This window comes from Cupressus sempervirens, chromosome 6 (assembly GCF_028749045.1).
Source record: "Cupressus sempervirens isolate cs-2001-9-10 chromosome 6, ASM2874904v1, whole genome shotgun sequence".
Taxonomy (NCBI): domain Eukaryota; kingdom Viridiplantae; phylum Streptophyta; class Pinopsida; order Cupressales; family Cupressaceae; genus Cupressus; species Cupressus sempervirens.
This window is the reverse complement of record NC_143123.1, coordinates 36,427,888-36,448,803: the sequence shown is the minus strand read 5'-3', so window position 1 is coordinate 36,448,803 and position 20,916 is coordinate 36,427,888. Positions and strand designations below refer to the sequence as shown.

At 30.8% G+C, this 20,916-nt stretch overlaps 1 protein-coding gene and 1 long non-coding RNA gene across 4 annotated transcripts in view; one reads left to right on the top strand and one right to left on the bottom strand.

Annotated features, from left to right (window-relative positions):
• LOC149550969 (ethylene-responsive transcription factor 2-like) overlaps positions 1 to 13,876 on the bottom strand; it is an 85,276-nt gene extending 71,400 nt beyond the window's left edge. Inside the window, exon 1 of one of the 3 annotated variants that reach the window (XR_016352647.1) lies at positions 13,225 to 13,876. The gene's annotated coding sequence lies outside the window, so the exon portion shown is untranslated. The remainder of the gene's footprint in view (positions 1 to 13,224) is intronic. The other 2 variants (XM_089786523.1, XM_089786526.1) reach the window with 2 other exon arrangements.
• A 3,867-nt stretch (positions 13,877 to 17,743) lies between these two features.
• On the top strand, positions 17,744 to 18,401 carry LOC149550968 (uncharacterized). Its single transcript, XR_016353273.1, has 2 exons — positions 17,744 to 18,035; positions 18,152 to 18,401. It is a non-coding gene; the product is annotated as an uncharacterized LOC149550968 (long non-coding RNA).
• Positions 18,402 to 20,916: the final 2,515 nt, after the last annotated feature.

Below are 20,916 nucleotides of genomic sequence, written 5' to 3'. Positions count from 1 at the left end.
AGAAGAGGAGACATAAAGTACATCTTGGCTAGCACAAAGGTCCAACATTCATAAGAAAAGGACATAGAAGGAAAAGATGACTTAGATCTACAAATGAATCACCACATAATACACATTTCAAAGTGTCTAATTTTGTAAATTTACCTAGTCTATCACTTGTCAGAACACACTTTTTTATAGTCAACCAAGTAAATGTGCCAACCCTTATAGGAATGCCATTACTTCAACAAAAATTATGTGCTTGATACAAAGTAGATTGAATTTCACATTCTTAAAGGGCTTTATAACAAGCCTTAATAGAATATTGTCCAAATAAAGAGGGCAACTAGATAATAGAATATTCACATAAATAGAATATTGTCCAAAAAAAATATTTCATCCAAAATATTTTGCAGAAACAATATAATGTCTCCATCCAAAGGAAGAGATCCAATATCCTTCCAATAAACCCTTCCTAAATTAAGTTCCACATAATATACATAATCAATCAAATAAGGACCCCAGACTTCAGATAGCCTATCATGTACATCAAGGAAATGAGCCTCACAGATTAGAGAAACATGACCATTCCAAGAATCTAACCAAAATAAAACATCTTCCCCACTATGAACTTCCAATGAAATATAATCTATAATGAGATGACAGGAAGTCATGATGAAGTTCCACATTTCATAATCATTTGAGGGATTGGAAATGGTAAAAACCCTAGTTGGATTCATAGGATCATGATATTTAGCACGTATCAATGTACACCATGACATGTTTGATTTGTTGTATATTTTCCATACCAATTTCAAAAAAATGCTAAGTTCCTCTTAGCCAAATGATGTAATCTTGATCCCCCACATTCTTTAGAATATGCCATCTCCTAGGAAATTAGAGAAATTTTCTATTTCCGTCCATATTATTGTTCCACAAAAATATCCTAATTAATTTCTCTATTTTCTTTATAATTTACTTAGGGGATTTCAAAACCACAAAAGAATAATTTGGAATTGAAGCCAAGACTAATTTTACCATAGTTAGTTTACCAGCAAATGATAGCCATCTAATAATCCAAACTTAGATTCTTGACATAAGCCTCTCGATAATGCCAACCCAATATTGTTTCTTCTTAGTGCTTTGAAAAAGAAGAATACCCAGATAGGAGCTAGGTAGCTTGGCCTCCGAAAATTCAATATGCAATAAAATTGCCATCCTGATCTTTGGAGTTGTATTTAAAAAAATGGATGATTTGTATTGATTAATTTGTTGATTTGAAACATTCTTATATAATGAAATCACAATTTTGACCTGGCAGATTTCCATAATCGAATCTCTATAAAATAACAACATGTCATCTACAAACAAAGAGTGCATAGAAGCCATATTTATCTGTGGAATTGAGATATCAAACCATGACCCTTGTAGATTTGAAGCAATAATCATATGACTTAATGCTTCTACCATGTTGATGAATAAAAAAGATGACAGAGGATATCCTTGTCTAACCCTATGAGAAGTATTGAACTTACCACATGATGATCCATTGATGAGCATAGAAAATCAAGCACTCTTTAGAAAATTGAAAATCCTTTTGCACCATTTTCTCAAAAAATGAAAGTTAAGACTGACCTTGGTCAAGAATGGCCAGTTGACTTGACCATATTCTTTGACCATGTCTAATTTGATTATACATGCTGAAATTTTTTTTTCTTAATGTAATGCATAATGTCATGAGCTATAATAGCACCATTTGCAGTCTCCCTTCCAGGAACAAATCCCCATTGTGTAGTGAAATGACATGCAAAAGTAGGCCTTGTACCCTTAGGTACAAAGCCCTAGAGAATATATTATAAATAGAGTTACAAAGGGAGACAAGATGGAAGTCCACAAAATATTTTGGGTTTCATACCTTTAGAATGAGAACAATATTAGTATCATTCAAATGGGATAGCATGGTCCCTCTCTTCCTAGACTCTTCCATGGATAAAATAAGGTCAAAATCAATGAATTCCCAAGATCGGTGAAAAAATAACGTAGTAAAACTATCCATACCTGCGGCTTTATCTTCCACTAGAGAAAAGGAAACACCTTTAATCTCATTTGGAGAGAATGATTTTAGAATATATAATTTATCATCTTTTGGTATAATGGAAGGTAGATTTTCTGATAATTCTTCTTCCCCTCCAATAGAATTACCATCAAAGATAGGACAAGGAGAAAATAAATTTTGAAAGAAGTATCTTCTAGCCTGAGCTCTCTCAATCTTATTAGTTAGGAGACCTCCTATTGCCGAATGAAGAATTGAGAAAATAGCCTATTTTCCTACTTTACCTTTGCAGAATGATGAAAATTTTTAGTGTTCTTGTCACTTGCTTGTAACCAAGTTTCATGAGACTTATGTTGCCAATAAATATCTTCTTTGTAACATAGTTCTTCCCATTGAGAATGTAACTCTTTTTGTCTTAAGAAAGTGGACTGATCAAGTCCATGCTTGAAGATTTGTTCTTATATTTGTTTCAGCTCTTATTCAATTACCGATTTCTATTCAATAATATTTTCTAAAATTAGATTTATTATGGAAAATATGATTTTCTTCTTTAAATATCTCATCTTCATATGAAATTGGTACTTCTTGGATCCCTTGACATAGGGTGTATCTAACCACCATTTCTTGGGAAGGTATAAACAGTCTGGATGTTTGAACCATATTTTCTCAAACTTTAAGGATGACATATGATCCAAATAATTTGACCTATCCATAATAGATAGTGAAATGGAAAAATGGTTTGAGGTTACCAATGATAAAGTCTTAGAAGAAATTAGGTAGTCTACCAAAACCCAAGAGTGAGATAAAAGAAATCAATCCAGCCTCACCGCTATTTGCATATTGTCTTTTCTCGTGTTTGTCTAGATAAAATAACCATTTAAAGAAGGGACAACCAAAAGAGTATTTCTATCATTAAAGCTAGTAAAGGATGCAACTATTTTAACTGAAGGAGAGATTCCACCAGAGTTTTGCAAAGAAGTAATGGAATTGAAATGTCCACATAATATGAACAATTGAGAATGTAGGGAAGCACTTTCTAATGATAAATAATTCCATAAAGATGCCTTCTCAACTATGAAGTAGTGACAATAAACATTAAAGAGAGTAAATTCCAAGTCATAGAAAACTACTCATGCTTTTTGCCAATTTGGATAATTGTGTAGCAATGAGATATTGCATCTACTTGGAGACCATATGATGCACAACCCCCTATAAGCACCTTGAGCTTGAGTGTGGTAGAGATCCATAGACCTCATTTCTTTATTGACTTTGCATATGATTTATCTAAAAAAATTGTTTCTTGTAAATTCATCACATCTTTACTACTTGTATCAAGTTATTTTTTGATATGAGCCCTTTTGGTACATGTGTTTAAGCATCTAAAGTTCCATGATATGATCTTCATTTCCTTTGAGGAGTGCATCTTGAACTCCTCATCTTTTTTCTAATAGTGAATGTACCACGAAGAGTTGTTTGGATTCCTAAATCAATATGATCTTTAACCTTTTGTACATTGGGCTTGCTACCCCTCTTTCTTGGTCTTTTGGCTAGATTCTTGTCAATCATGGAGGTTTGGTTTAAAGAATAAACTTGGGAAAAGTCAAAATTTATATTTAAATCCCTATTTTAGCTTTGTAAATCATGATCTATTCTTATTGATTTCTCTATTGTTAATTGCACCTCAAGAATAGAGGTAAAATCAATGTGTATCTCTGGACTTCCCATCCTTGGGATTTTGAAGAAATCATCCTCCTCTGGCCCCTTAATATATTCTTCATTAATCATATTGTCAAAAATAGAAGAATGAAAAATAGGAGGCCTCTTTCTTAATAAGATAGGGATATCATCATCATTTGATCCTAAAAACTACACAGTCTAAGAAATCTAATTATCCATCTCTCCTCTATTAATCTCCTCTATTTTTATATCTTGAAATTGTGGCAACAACTATAAGTCAATATCACTATCTCTATAAATTTTCTCCTATGTAATTGTATGTTCTTTAGGCCTACTACCAACTCCCTTATTATCTTGGGAAATCTTATAAGGAATCATAGTAGATGGAAGCATATTACATGACATAAGTTGACACTTCCCCTCAAGTGTAACCATATTATCAAATAAACCTTCTTTTAAGTCTCCCCTATTATTCATGAGGTTATATCTTAAACAAACAAAGGCCAAGCTATCATCAAATAAAATCTTGAAGGAAAAGTGTAGCACATCTTGTCCCTCAGCGTAACACCCAAACTATCCTTCATGCCAGAATTTGATTAGGTAAAAGGAAACAAGGATTTAATAGTTGTAGGTTAAATCATGTTACTCCAATGATTATCTCACAATGAAGAGGTGGTAAAGCCTTCCAAAAGAACCATATGATCCATTCTTTTAGTTTGATCAAGTGGGATAGGGGACCTATTAGTACTTGGAATGCATTGACTAGGATTCAATTCCTTAGGAGAAGGAATTGACAATTTAATTTATAGAATTTTAGATGAAATGCCCCTATTTTAAAGAATACGATAAAAAATTTTCTTTTCCCCATTGCATTTTGAAGATTTGTGGTCTAAAATTTAATAAATGTGACATATTTTATTTGGGACTTGAAAAACAATATGGACATAGGAACCTAACTTTCAATTTCAGTTTCATATGTTTTAGGAAATAGGTATTTGTATCCATCATCACACAAAATCTTACTAGTAGATTTAAATCCCCCAAAAAACCCTCATCTATTTTGGAGAAAATTCCTAAACTATTGGCCATAATTTCAATAATCTCCCAAGTTCTGTATTCCAAGGCAAGTCCAGGATGCTAAACCAAAAAAGTAAAATATTTACCATGAAAATGGTTGCCCTTAAAGTTAGGGGTCCAAGCCTACATAGATATACTAAAGGCAAAGATAGAAAAATGTTTAGAAACAATAAACTTTATCTCCTAAACTAGCTATTTGAAAGACAACAAGAAGAACCCTAGATTTCCTATAAATATAGAAGACATTCTCACTACCCTCCCATATCAAACAAAGAACTTTATTTTAATTTCTAGTTTAGGTTTGGATGTCCACAACTTAAAAATTAAAGAATATACCCGTATATTTTGTACCAAGGTATGAAGATGGGAATCTGATAGTGGGATTACCTACAAATTGTTAATGCAACCAAAATGTGAATCCTCAACCATTTCATGTTTTCAGCTTTTAGGGTTTTTGTCCAAGGGTTTTGAAGAAGGCATGACATAGTTTTTTTTTCCCATTGGGTTATTCTTTGAATTGAAGGGAATCCAAAATAGATAACTTCCTTTAATGTAGCTTTCCTTTAAGTCCTTTGATCCACTTTGTTCATACTTATAAAGATTAGAAGTTGATTTATGATTGACTTTATTTTTTGTAGAAATCTTCCCTTCTTCCAAAGGCTTGTCAGAATGTTCACCCCCTTCCTCTAGCATTTTTGGTGGAGTTTCGAAACAATTATCAAAGGGATTTTTTTTTTTTAAAGGAAAGGATTTATCTTTCTTGTTCCTCCAAGGATTAGCTCACTAAACGATCACATTCCCTTTAAAATTTCTCTTACTCTCTAAAACCCTAGATTCTACAATTGAATTTAGATGATTATGACTCCATTGTACAATAGCTCTTGAATGGAAAATTGAAAACTACAAGTGAGGTGTATGGAATCTCCTATTGAAAGTATCCTTGTATCACCACTAATTTTGGTTTAGTTCGAAAAAGATCAGGTCTCTAAAATGCCCGTGAAACATGGAGTTTTGAAACTCCATCAAAATTTTTCCTTGTTGACTGTACTTGAACTATGAGGTCAATGTTAAATTAAATATTAATATTTCACTTATATGGAAGTTAAAGTAATACTCTAGGAATGATATTAATATTAATATTTAATGATATTAATATTAATATTTAATCTAATGGTTTATTCTATTAGTTAAGTCTTTTATGATTTAGAACTATTGAAATCAATAACATGGTAATATGTTATAGTTGGAATTATTAAAATAATAATAGTTAATATTTAATTAAGAGGTAATTGTTAAGTTGAGTATTAAATTATTTGATAAATTATAGAAAATAAAATCATTATAGAATTGTTTAATCATGGTGATTTAATAAATATGAAGAATTTATTTATAGTTATATCATATGTATTCATGCATGACTTTGAACATCAAATCTTATAGCCGAATTAAACTTTAAAATATAAATTTTTAAAACTAGATTTGTATTATTGGTGTGAACTTTTTTAATATATGGTTTTGTTATTTTTTTTTCCTTTTATGATGTTTGGGGGTTATTTTGTTGGACAATTAGTACTCAATACCATAGCCTATGGGATTCTATTTACCATGTGAAATGATATAACCATTTTTATGTCTTAATTAGACCTCTGACCATTAACCCTTTTAACCAAAAATGGTGACGAACATTATTTTATTAAGTCTGATTTACCTAGTCACCTTACATTACCATTTATGTTGATGTATGTTTTGGATGGTTGTGTTGTGTATTATTTTACTTTATGATTTATTCTATGAGTATCTTTATGTGTGATGCACTTTATTTTGGAGATGGATGTTATTGATATTGATTTATTATTGTTTCTTGTGATTATGAGGCTTTATGATTGTTATTATTATTATGAAATATCCATTATGCGATGGATAATTTTATGAGATGTTATATTTACATAGATAATGAATCCTTGTGTGGTTGTGATATTCTTTCCTATGCTCAATTAATTTCGTTGGCCGACTTTCATGATTATGGTTTATGACAATATTTTTTGTATTAATTGGATTATTTTAAATGGAGCATTAGGGTAGGTTATCCAGGTGTATAGTAGGGAATGGGGTTGAAATAGGGGCTAGGGAACTAAGTTGCCACTAGGGTAACTCATTGTAAGTTATTCAATTAAGTGATAATACTACACATTAAATGGGGGGCTTTGCAATGAATTAAAAAAGATATTAAGTGTTCCTCACCCATGTCTTAGTGCTAGTATAGGCTAGGATGCGAGTGGGAGAAGATGCTTTATTGTGATGTTGGATAGTTAGTCTCCTTATCTGTACAAAAGGATTACAAATGCCGCATAGAGTCTCAAGAGGGTCAAGGTCTAGAGAGATTGGCATGGTAACCTTAGAGTTGACTCATGTGATGACTCTTCCCCATATGCATATTAAGTTTCCTATTTATACTTATAATGTTTTTTAATAAAAAAATTGGGTTGCCTATAGGATCATCTTTATGTATGAGTATTAATACTTATTGTAGAGATCTTTTAGGATCGTTTCCTAGGGTTTCATTTGTTTATTTTATAATTTGATTATTAGTATGTGGATTGTACATTATCTCCCCTACATGGTGGGAATGGTATCCTAATTAGATTGCCACACAATTAGGAGGTAGTGACTTTTTACCATTTAGGTTCCCCTTAGATTGACACAAACATTGGATATTTGTTGACGCAATTGTACCTTTATCTTCTTATTCTTATCTTTGAAATTTCTATTTAGATATTGTATTTATGTATCATTTATCTTGTATTTTAAGATCCTACAGGATGATGCATTTTATTTTGATGTAGTTGTGTTTATTATTACATACCTTACAATATGTGTAGTGGATGTTGTTATTTGGATGTACTTAATTGTATTAGTTGTTCTTATGTACCTTCTTGTGAGATTATGTATCTGTTATTCATTTATTATTATGGACATTGTGCTTAAGATTAAAACTAATAAATAAAATCTTCTTAAATGTGACTCAACATGAAGGAACCCTTTAGGAAATGAAAAATATATTTGTAACATTTCATGTATAGATGTCTATGTGTATATTGCTTTTGCATTGTTAACTTATGTTGTACAAACTTTAAAAAAAAATGTTTAGCAAAATATTGTAACATAGTAGGTTAAATTCTCTTGGATTTTTGAGAAGGGCATTAAATAAGATCTCTCATGAGTTTGATAAGTTAGAAAATTAGTTTTTGTAAGCGAACCAAAATCCTAATAGTGCAGCCTCTATTGAGACTATTAAGAAGATTCTTACTTATGATGATTATTTAGCATCTTAATTTTGTGTGTTATCACCTTATTAACATCCATTCTAAGAATTTGATAGGGTATTCTAAAGAGTTAGGATACACTCCTCCTTCCACAACCATTGAACCTTCAATTCCTATTTCCAATACTCTTCCTAGTCTTACCACTTAGGTGTCACTTCTCTTGACAACTTCAATATGAGTATCTAATTCTGTAAGTTTTGGTTTTCCTAATCTTTCCCTTCCCTAAATAATTCCTCATACATACTTACCTTCTTTGTTACCTTCATACAATGTCGTTCCTTTCACATATTACAATCTTAAACCAATATCTTCGCACATTACCTTCCACTTTAAAGCTTTATTAACACATCCAATATGTGCATGCCTATTATTGCATCTTCTAATACCACCATTAGTAGCTTGGCTCAAACCATCACCACTTTGAATCAACAAGTGGCTTAATTCATTCAATCTAAGTACAATATCCCTACATGTGATATTGCTAATACCATTTCCTTAGACATCCCTCTTGTTTTTATCCCACAAAAGATTGAGATACCTCATCTTGAGACTTATAATGGTAAGGTTGATCCTATTATTCATGTTAGGACTTTCCAAACTATATGTAGTGATTTTTCTCACAACTATAGACTCATGGCTAAGTTGGGCATACTCTTATAGAAAAAGCTTTGAAATGGTATTTCTTTTTACCCACTTATTCCATTTATTCCTTTCAAATGCTTGCAAGTTTTTCATTCAACAATTTCATGAGATTATTGGTCCTCAAATTTCTTTGATTGATTTAATGCATTGTGAGAAAAATGTTAAAGAAATAGTTAGTGAAGTTATTGTTAGATTACAAATTTTATATTCTCAAATATCCTATCCTATTTTTTATCATGTCTTTAATGAATTTCACTTTATAATTACCAAAAAACATTGGAGTAAAAAGGCACATACTGAGGTCTTTGAAAACTATTTTTTTGATGAATAGTTTATAGTTATGGTTTTCCATCCTTGGAGCTAAGTTACTATCGTGGGGTGACCCTTTGTCCCCTGATCCATTTTTCTTAATATGTGACTTTATATATTTTATTAATAAAAATGGTCTATCAGTAAAAAGAGGCATATTCCCTTGCACATTCAAGGAGAGTAATTCATCATTCATTCGACTCTTCAATCAATTCCTATTTCCATATCTTTATTAGGCTAATTCCATATGTTTAGCTCTTAGACATATCTTATACTTCTTATTTAAATAAATAGTACAATTTTAGATTTACATTTGCACATCTTTAATCAAAATTTAGTTTGCATGAAAGTGGAATTTCTTGTGTAATTCCTTGATGTAGATCTAGGTTTAGAATTGGCATCCCTTTAGCCACTGGGGTTTTGCTAATTAATCTTGAGTTATATTTGGAAGCACCTCCTTCTCTTTTATTTTTAATGCTAGTGTGAAAGTGGTTAGCTAATGAATTCATCTCACATAGTTTATATTTTAAAATTCATTTGCCTCCATTTCACTTTTAAATACTATGCAATGAGGGCTTATAAAACCACTTTATTCATAAAGTAATATGACTCTTGGAGAAAAGGTAATATTACCATTGGGAGCATAATATTTTGTGTGAACCTATGTTGGTAGCTGAAACTACAGACTTAAAATGAGAGGGAAACATAATTGAGAAGAGGATCTCTAGAGAGTGAAAGCTTTTCATGAAACTAACTTAGAAAAGGGAAATATTGGTTGTTGTGTCCAATGAGAATGGGAATGATGGCTTTTGTTTACCCCATTTTTATAATCTTACTTTTGTCTTTGTTATGAAGTACTTCTCCCTAGAAGGTCAGTATACCCCTTCCATGAGTATCATTTTTATATCTTTAATCACTTCAGAAATGACCATAGTATTATTTTTCATTTTCCCCTCTATTCAACCTTAAGAAGTATCATAGATAAGGGTACCTCACTTTTTCTCCACCAAGGCCTAATCTAGTCCTTTACCAACATGAATTTGAAAAATTTCCATTTCAAAACTGTCTTCTCTCTTACCCCTAGTTGGACCAAAATGAAAATGAAAATTTGACCAATGGATCTATCAAAATTGATGCAATTGATACCTATGGTCTTCCTAAAATATCCAATTATAGTAGGAAAAATACCAACCATTTTGGGAAAAGGATGAAGAAGAAATGAAAACCACTAAGGAGGGAATCCCCCTTGAATGGACCCTTCTTGACAACCCCCACAAGAAAAAAAAATCCACTACAACTAAACCCACTTCTCCACAACAAAAAAGTACCAAAACATAAAGGATAAAAGGATGATTGCCTTTTATTGACATTAATAATGAGGAGACTAGGGATGAGGAAACTAAACACATCAAGAAGCCTAATCATATTTGTAGTTTTGGGGAAAGAAGGTTCACTCATCTCCTCTACAAGAAAAAAAAGGAAAAGTAGTTTTTTGAGGAAATGGCCTAAAGGAAGGATTGGAGTAGAATCTAGAAGAGGAGGATGAGTACACTAAGAGCATAGATGATGATGGTTTTATTGAGGAGGCTAGAGATATTGAGGAAGAAGAAAAGGAAAAAATGATGAAGATAATTTTGAAGTTGAATGAATTGGAGAATATGGTAAATATGGTGTGTAATTCCTAAACCCATGTTAATAATGATCCTCAAGATAACATAATAGTTTCCCTTACTATGCATGAAAAAATTAACTCTCATAACCTCCAAAGTAAGATACGAGACCTTCAAAAGAGAATTTCTTCCCTATAAGGCTCTTGTACTATGTTGATGAATGACAATATTTAATTCAACAATTATTTCATTTCATTTCTCTAATGACTAGTTTTTTATTTTTATTTTTTTAGGCTTTCCTTATTGTTATTCTACTTTCCTTATGGTAGTTATAAACTTATGATTAGTTTTGTGTTGTCACAACATAGTTATTTTTTGTTGAACTATTTGGACTCTAAGAGGATAAAAACTATTAGTGGTAGTAGTATTTTAAGAAACATAAACTCTTGGCTCTTGTACTATGTTGATGAATGAAAATATTTAATTCAACAATTATTTCATTTCATTTCTTTAATGACTAGTTTTTTCTTTTTTTAGGCTTTCCTTATTGTTATTCTACTTTCCTTATGGTAGTTATAAACTTACTATTAGTTTTGTGTTGTCACAACATAGTTATTTTCTGTTGAACTATTTGGACTCTAAGAGGATAAAAACTGTTAGTGGTAGTAGTATTTTTAGAAACATAAACTCTTTAATATGTTTTTTGATGATTACCTATAACAATATTAATGTTAGTAGTAGTAGTGATAGGCTCTCTTTGCATAGGTTTCTTAACATACTTTATACAGATTGGGATAATTTTTTACAGTCTAATGACTAGCTAAGAAATAAAAACTCCTTGAGACATTTTTAATTATTACCTATGACAATATTAATGTTAGTAGTAGTGATAGGTTCTCTTTGAAAATGACTATAGTTATTTTAAAAATGTCCAATCAAAATTCTAATTAAATCTATGCAGAAAAAGATATAAAATCTTATAGAATGTTTAAATATTTTAAGTTATTAGTACTTGCCCGTAGGCTAAGTACTATTGTATCACTTTTTGAATAACTCCATTTAACTTGTCATTAAAATTATACATATCAATGAATTAGAAATTGTCATTCTTTACATTTCTAATAAACTTTATATTTTATATGATGAAGTTGATAATAAGTTTATATTTTCTAATGAATTATCTACTGATGACTTGATTGGCTAAATCATCTAATGTCTTATAGTGGAGAGTTTTATAATTCTTGCTCATTTTAGACAAACTTGATGTATGTATGTCAAATAATTTTTAAAAAATACTTTAATAAATAAAAATCTTTAGTTTATTTTCAAAATACATTTTTCAAAAGAATTCTAATTTAAATAAAAACATTATAAATATAGTATACTATAATATATATTTATTTATATTTAAATTTTAGATAACTAATTTTACTATATATTAGTTATACATTTAAAAATGTTTATTTTCTTAAAATTTCAATTAATTATTTTATCAATAATTTATATAACATATGAAAATAAAATAAAATAAATATTTTTAGATAAATAATATAAACTAATATTATAATTAAAAAGTCTAGGTTAAAATAAAATTTATGATTCATATTACATGTTATATTTAAATCTAAAATTCATTAAAAAAATTATATTTATAATTTTATAGTTTTACATTGTATAAATTGTAGAATTAAATGTAATAAATTATTTAAACCAAATTAAAATCATAGATAAGTTATATTTAAATCTTAATTTTCCTATTATCATTATATAAAATAAATATATTATAACTTTATTATTAAAATTATCAAATTAAAATAGAACCATAATATTACAATTAAATATTAAATTATTTCTATTTTATTTTTACTAGAACTAAAGGCAAGTACTTAGCCACTATGTTGCACTTGTTAATGTTAGTAGTACCGATAGGTTCTCTTTGAAAATGACTATGGTTATTTTTAAAATGTTGAATCAAAATTCTAATTATACCTATCTTATAGAATTTTAAATCTTTTAATTTATTGATAGAATGCAAAGAATATCTCATGAAATAACTATGGTCTTATAGAATCTTTAAATCTTTTAATTTATTGAGAGAATGCAAAGAATATCTGATAAAATTAAAATGGTCATACTATAAAACCTAGATTTAGGAAATTGAACTGGCAAATTTTAAGGTTTATAATTTTTTTAGGGTTTAATAAACTCACCATAAAAGACTGAATCTAATCAAATCTGTGGAGTGAAATAGGATACAAAAGTGTCGAATAAAATGCAGATAAGCATACTACAGAAGCAAAATGGAAAATATATGATAAATCTTAAGATCTACAAATTATTAGGGTTGAATACTCACATCAGAACACTGATTCAAAATTCTAATTAAGTTTCTATATAGAAAGAGGGAGAATCTTTATACACGATGAAAAATAATCTGATAGAATACATATATCCATACCATAAAACTGTCATTGAGAACATATGAACAACAAAAGAGAAAACTCAGGCAAAATTTTGAAGGTCAAACATTTTTTAGTGTTTAAAATTAACTCACCTTAAAAAATTGATCTTTGTTCCCGGCTGCCGTTGTACATCCACTTGTTTTTTTCCTGTAGAGCTCTCTTTTTGGAGTCCATGTGATGAGCGGCTGAGCCCAAGTGAGCGTAGGACGAAACATTGAGTGGGAAGTTGAGCAGAGCTCTGGATCCTCTTATTCTCAAAGCGGCAGAGTCATATGCAACAGCCGCCGCCTCTGCAGTCTCAAAAGTGCCAAGTCAAACTCGAACCCCATGCCTTGAGGAATCATATTTCCCCCATTCCGATGTAATGCTACGAGTCATATGCTCTCTACCAACTGATGAATGGATCGCCCACTAAATATAGTGAGATCCGTTGCAGAGCTGCATTATATTCCTCAGTGGTCATCGTAGAAAACTTGGTTTTGATCACTCGAGGCGGCAGCTAATGGTATTGTTTGAATGGTATTGGTTAAGAAGGGTTTCGAAGGAGGGCTAAAAGTTCCACTTGGACAATGACAGACTTGTCAATCACAGAGGAAAGTGGTGGCTATGATTGACTAAGAATTGTGTTTGGTTGAAATAAAAGCACGGTGAGCGTTATGCCGGGCACAATCGGAGGGCCATTCTTCAATAATTTCCATGTGTCTCCCTCGTTCCTCTGTTTGTGACGCAGCTAGTTCAGAATTTTTGGACTGTGGCGTAGACGTGTAAGGGTTGGAGTCATATACCTTATATCTAAGAATATCATTTAATTTAATTTTTATTTATTAATGTATGTACTGATTATTGGAACGTTATATTCTATATATAGAGTATAGTGTTTGTATGACATTTTTATTGAACTTTCATAAATAAGAAGAAGATATTAGAATTTAAATTCTTTTGTTTTAATAGTTTAAAAGTTTTGAATAGATAAAGTAGGAGAATGTCCCAATTCTTGATAATGTTATTCAAGAAAGACAAATTTGTAAAATACTACTAGGTTTGTAGTTATATATATCTATTGAGCATAATTGTTGAGAATGTCTGTAAGAAATAATGCCACCCACCTAAGTTCAAATCCCTAGAAGAAGCCGAATAGATTAAAAGACCCTCTGGTTCTCGCAAAGAGGGTCCCATGAAGCCTTCAAATGTGGGCTTTGGGCCCTATCAATGGAATTTTCAAATGGGAACAAAAGGATTAGGGGAGACTATTTGGGCCCACCTTGAATAAAAATGCCTTCATGTCTTGTGGAACTGGTCAAAGTGGGATGCCAAATGGGGACTTCTTAATTTTTATTCATGATCCTATTTTGGATTCTTCGGTTTCAGCTTTGGAGTTGACACTTACAGGTAAGTTTCTTGGATCCTGTCCCATTATCAAGGAAGTTCATTCCCATGTAATAAAAAATTGTATTTGAAATCCAAGTTGAGATTGCAGGCTTTCCCAAGCATTTCTTGTCCTTCAAATTCTCTAATAAAGAGGATTGTAATCAGATTCTTTCTGGGGTCCCTAGATGATTGGGAAAATAACCAATCTTTTCAAAAATGGGCTCCCAAATGGAATTCAGAGGATAATGTTTTTGCCTTTGTCTAGGTTTGGGTTAGAATTCCTGGGTTATCATTAGAGTTTTGGAATAAACCAGTTTACAAGGCATCACTACTTGTTTTGGTCAACTGTTGGTCAGTGTATGAAGACTAGAGCTAGGCTGGTTTTTGGTCAAATTTGGGTCAATATTTATACACAAGAAAACCTATAATCTAGTGTAATGAGTACACAAAACATCAACATAATAATCTAGAGTGTTTGTGGTTTCAAGGATTTTCATCTTTGACTACTCTACTTTGGAAGAAAGGGAAGACTACTTTAAACTCAAAGTCTTGATTTTATGGAGCACCCATTTAATTAGACTGAAAAAATATAGAGAACCAACTTTAGTGGTATCTAAAACCTCAAGAGTCAATTCCTCCCTTTTATCCTAAAAATATTAAAGAAGAAGGTAGCTAGAGGATGACCTAGAATTATCATCCTGCACATGATTTGAATCCTTTGAAGAGGACTAGAAGATAGGAACATAATGATCAGTAGCTCTATTATAATCGTCCAACATTGGGGATTTACCATTTCTATCATATGTTATACTAACATTGGGCTTAGACACAAGGGATCAAAAAATTGCATTACCGTTTTCATAGATTTACCTTTAGACATGAGTGGGGAAATGGAGTGATATCTTATTGATTTTACTTTGAGACCACCTTTTTGGCCACTTGGTTCTTAGTATTTTTTGGTAAACTCTCATCCTCATCTTCCTTTGTCTCCATCTCCTTTCCCCTCATTTGACCCAAGCTCTAGAAGATCTAAGTTTCTTCAGAGAACTATTGTGCTTCCTCTAAGAATGGGAACCTTCTTAGAGTCAGCATCCCAATATCCATCCCATGGTCTTTCCAATCAGAATTTACCTTATAAGTATACACATTGTTTATGGTTGGGGATTCAAAAAAAAAAAATAGATGGGAAATTCAGGAAAGCGTCCTTTTTGTCATCAAAGTCCAAGACCTCAACCCATTCAATAGAATTCCCTTCCTTAAGGTCAAGCTTTCTTTTTTTACTGCAAGAATAGGGAGTGGTCACATGAATTTCATAAAAAAATAATAGGATGATATCTTGATATTTAATCTTCATCTTACAATTTTCTTTGTGAACTTGAACACTAGAATTTACAACCAACATGAGATAAAAAGTGACAGAAATGAAAGCCTTACACACTATAAATGTTCCATCATAACAAAATGATACCCATAAATCTTCTTATATATGTTGTCTAAAGTAAAATATCCTATTATGGGTTTAATAAGCTTCCTGTAAAATTTTCGAATTAAAGTTCAGGTTCATAAAAAGAATTTTTAAAACTTTCTCTAGAAATTTTGTCTCTTCATCCATCTTGGGGGACTTGATAATCACATTGTTTGAAGTCTTTTTGTGGTTGTAGAAGTTCATCCCCTTTGTCAAAAGACCATAAAATGCAGTAGAATTTTTTTCATTTATGATGGTCTCTCTACCAACTAGAGTTATGATACAATTGTCCTAACACTAAATAAAATTATTGGTGACCAAAATATTAGTTCCATGCAGCTTTTCTAATTAACTCATTACCCCTCCTTTCTTCAATTTCTACAAGACCTTTGGCATCTTCTTCAAGTGATAGAAAGAGGTAGATTAAATTCAATTCAAATCTCCACCAATGTTCCTAGAGCTAAATTGATGTAGATACTGGCTCTTGGTGATGCAAAAAAGAAAACTAAGCAAGAACAAAACCTTTTATGAAACCCACAAAGCATATGATGCATTATTATTCTTTAAAGTTGGTTATCATAGTGGATGAATCACATCATTATGATGAAAGCCAAGGAGGTAATGTGCCCTATCGAAGATAGCTGATTTTTCCCATTTTAGGATTTCTGATCAAGTAAAATGAGATATTTAATATCTTTATTTACCTCTCCTTCCCATATGATTATATCATTAATGTTAACACCACTATTAGGAAAAAAATTGACCACATTAATGTCTTCCCTATATGAATGTGCTATTTAAGATTTTTTCCTGATATGAATGTGCTATTTAAGTTTTTTTCAATGCTTGCCTAATATCTTTAGCTTCCCTTATTATATGGCTTCTATTCCAAGATGCCTTACATTCCTCTTTAAGGCATGTGACAAGATTATTAAAATCTCCCTCTATCCATACATTTTTCAATTGTAGTTGACTTAAGATTTAAATAAGTATTAACTAAAAACTCAAGGAGCATTTTGATTGGTTATTTGAAAAGGAAAAGTATATCCAAATTTTGGAATCTAATATCAAGAAGAATGGGTACTTCAAGATATCTAATATTTGAATAAGTGAGTGTCATAAGATAATTTACAATAGAAAATAATAATAATCATGAAAATAAAGTCATTTAAAGATAGGAATAGTCATATTTTTATTAGATATGATAGTAACTAAAAGTATCTTATTGATATAATTTCACAATAAAATAAAAAAATGTTTCAAATCAAATTATAAATTCAAATTCAAGTATATAAACAATCTCATTGAAAAAATGGACAAAAAGATTTTTTTGTTTTGTTTCATACATATGTAAATATAAAATATTTCTCATAGATATAGTATAAGATTTCATTATTTTTATATTCAATAATCATATATAATAAAAATAAATTACTAAACAGGCAATCCAAATAAATACTTTAAATTTATTTTTCTGTTGAGCTTTATTGGAAACCAGATGTGTATAATAAATAACATCTAATCTAGCAACTGAAATATCAGATCATTATTAAAGAATTACTAAAGAATATATTCTTCACCTTAGAATTCAGAATGATTGTGACTTGGCTGCACCGAGAGAGAAGGAGGTTGAAGACAAGTAGGAATTGATAACTGATGTATGTTGACCCGCTTATTATTCACGTGGTGTTTGAAGGCGGCGTATTTTCTATGGAATTTATATCCACGTATCCACATTCGCCACCGTCAGATGATGGCATCTCTCTTACGCCGGGCCATTGATTTTGAGAATTGTTTCTTTAAATGCGAGTGCACATTCTCGGCATTGATTCGTCTGTTTTCTCTTTTTCCCTTTTGTTCTAAGTTTCATGGAGTGTTATTTTGTAGGCAAGTTGATTATGCCGAGTTAAGTGTGTCTGTGGATATACTTATTTACAATAGATACCTCATCGTTATTTTTGAATGAGAACAAACATCAAAACCGTCAAAGGTGTTGAAGAGCTGTTTATAGCTTTTTATTACATTCACTGACAAATTCAATTGCAGCTGTATGAAAAGTTTGATTTAACTGTGAGTAATTTATCTTATTGAGCAAGTATATGTTGCAATTTTAATCTGTTCTATTATTGCAATTGGTTTTCAAATTGACTTAAAGAAGACGGTTGGCTTCTGAATTTCTTTCATAGGTTTGGATTAAGAAGAGGATTTACATAATGAGGTTTTTTTCCCAATAAATTGTAAGTATAAGCATAGACAATGATGCATATAGAAGATCATTAAGGCTATGATCGAGTTAAAGTTGTTAAGTTAAATATTAAATAGAGAATTTGAAGATGTAAGAAGTTATGAGTATAAACAATTATTGTGTGGGGATAAAGGATGTAGTTAAATTGCCACTCTTGAAAAATTTGTGAACAAAAAGGTTGTAGTTTAAAATGTGTTATATGATCTAATACCAAGGTGGAATTATGTTGTAATAGTTATTGAGAAAAATAAATATTCTAAATTTTGATAGAAAAGGCATATCTCTTTTGTTACGAAGAAAAATAGTATTGGAAAGAAGAGATGAGAAATAATTTTTGCAAAGTCATAGATCACAAAGAATAAAAGTATCAATAGTAAGAAGAAAAATAATGGAAGGAAAATACACTAATTAGAACCACTCAAGTGGAGAGAGGTATAAGAGATCAAAGTCCAAGAAGTGGTAGAAGTTGAGTTTGTAAGAAAATTATTCAACGTTATCATTGTAAAAAGAATAACCACTTTGTCTAGGGCCTAAAGAAACTTAATGATTAGGATGAAGCCCTACATAATCATGGTAAATGAACATCGACCTCTCCCTCAAACCCTTGATGATAAGTAACACTCTACCATGTGAAGAAGGTTAAAATGGAAAAGAAAGAGGTCCTTGATGTGGACCTCAAAGTCTAGCAAGAGGCTGAGAGACAAGAAGCTTACTACCCCCCAGGCCATGAAAAATTGATTAGTTCAAAATCTATTGAGAACATCGGGAAAAAAAGTCATCGAAGACCTAAAAGGAAGGCCACTAGGAGAAACTATGGGGAGTAGGTAGAAGAGGATAGAAGTAGCGAAGACAATACCATGGTCAGGGGTTAGGATAGTTCTATGTTGTCCCATGTGTCAGATACTTTTAAAAATGAGATCAATACCCATGAGTCTAAAGTGGGGGGTGAAATTGGTGATCACGGGACAATTAGTTCCCTAATTAGGAATGTGAACATGGAAAATCAAGGCCTGGGGACTGAGAAAAATATGGAGACTCAGGTTGAGAATGATGTGGGGGATGATAATCCAAATGGGGATAATTCTAGGACCAAGAAAGTATTGATAAACATCCTCCTATCAAGGAGGATTTATCCAAACTAGAGGAAACCATCACGAAACTCATCAAAAAGAATGAGGACCTAGAGGACATGTTTGATAAGGTGGCTAATTTTTCTATTCATGTCATGCATTCATGACTACTAGCCTTCATCTTCTACAGGTTGGGAAGGACGAGATCAATGAGGCCGAAGATACAGAGACTACTCCCATACTCTATGGCTTCCTGGTGGATGATGGGTTGTAACTCTAATTGGAGAACCCCAAAAAATCAAGCATCCTTTTGTTTTGTGGAAGATGACATGAATTGGATTTTTCATAATCTAGATTTGAAATTTTTTGCATTTTTTTTCAAAATTGGAAAATTAGAATTAGAATTTGCAACTTCTAATTTTGTGTCAAAACTAGGTTTTCTGACTTCCTACTAGTAAGTCTGAATTGAAAAACAAAACTTGGTTATGTTTTTTTGAGAGTATAAAAAATATAGATTGGACTTTTTTTGAAATCAGCTCCAAGTTTACACATAAAAATGTGTCTTGACACACATCCTTTGAGTGAAACAAACAGTTCGAGTAAAATCCCAAAAATAGGAATGAAGATTTGCAAAACCAAGATTTGTAGAAATCCTAATTTCTACAATTCCATGGATCAAATAGACCCCAAAAGAAGCAGAATTTGCTCTTATTTTATATTTTTCTTTTAGGTATTTTATTTTAGAAATTTCCTTTTTTGTGAAAAAATATTGGACTTTTAAGTGATTTTGTGCCTTGTTGTTTGTCTCTAGGTTAGCCCTAATTCTGGTTGCTTTGTAGTATCAAAAACTAGACTCTGAAGAAAGGATAAAAAGATTCCTCCATCAACATGAAACTATGAGTAAGGCATATAGTATTAATGAGGAAATTATGCATATAAATTGTAGCTTTCTTAAAAAATTCCTAGAAATTTAGGGGTTTCCCCCTTATTTCTTTGGTTCTTAATTAGTTTTTGTCTAGAAGATGTTTAGAGTTTTCTTTCTTTATTTGTATATTTGTTTTGTAAGAAAGTTTCTAGTCCCGTTAGAATTAATTTTGGTTTAATTAAAAACAAGCATGGCCACTTTGAAAGGGACTATATATTCAAAATAGTTTTAGTAGTAAAAATAAATTTATTGTTATCTTGTAACAAAGATCAAAGTGGTTCAAAAGAGGTTTAATATTTACATTCATGTTGTTAGAAATTAATTTTCAAGAAATAATGATCTATTGTCAAAATAGATTACAAAAATTAAATAAAATATCAATATTATTGATAGTAGATCATAAAGAATTTACAAAATAATATTAAAGATAGAAAGTACATTCTAGAGTATTATTATTGTTGTTGTTGTTGTTGTTGCTAATTGTTGAATGCATTGTAATTTTACATTTAATATAAAGTTTACAATAATAATTTTAAAAATTGGGATATTATAGTGTATACATCAAACATATGAGTTTTCCTAATGAAGAATTTAAAATATTACAATGATCTTGTCAATATGGAATATGACAAAAATAGTTGATTGTGGTGTCCTAATTATGTATACTTCAATATTTATAGTTCGAAGATTCATACATCAAACAATTAGTTT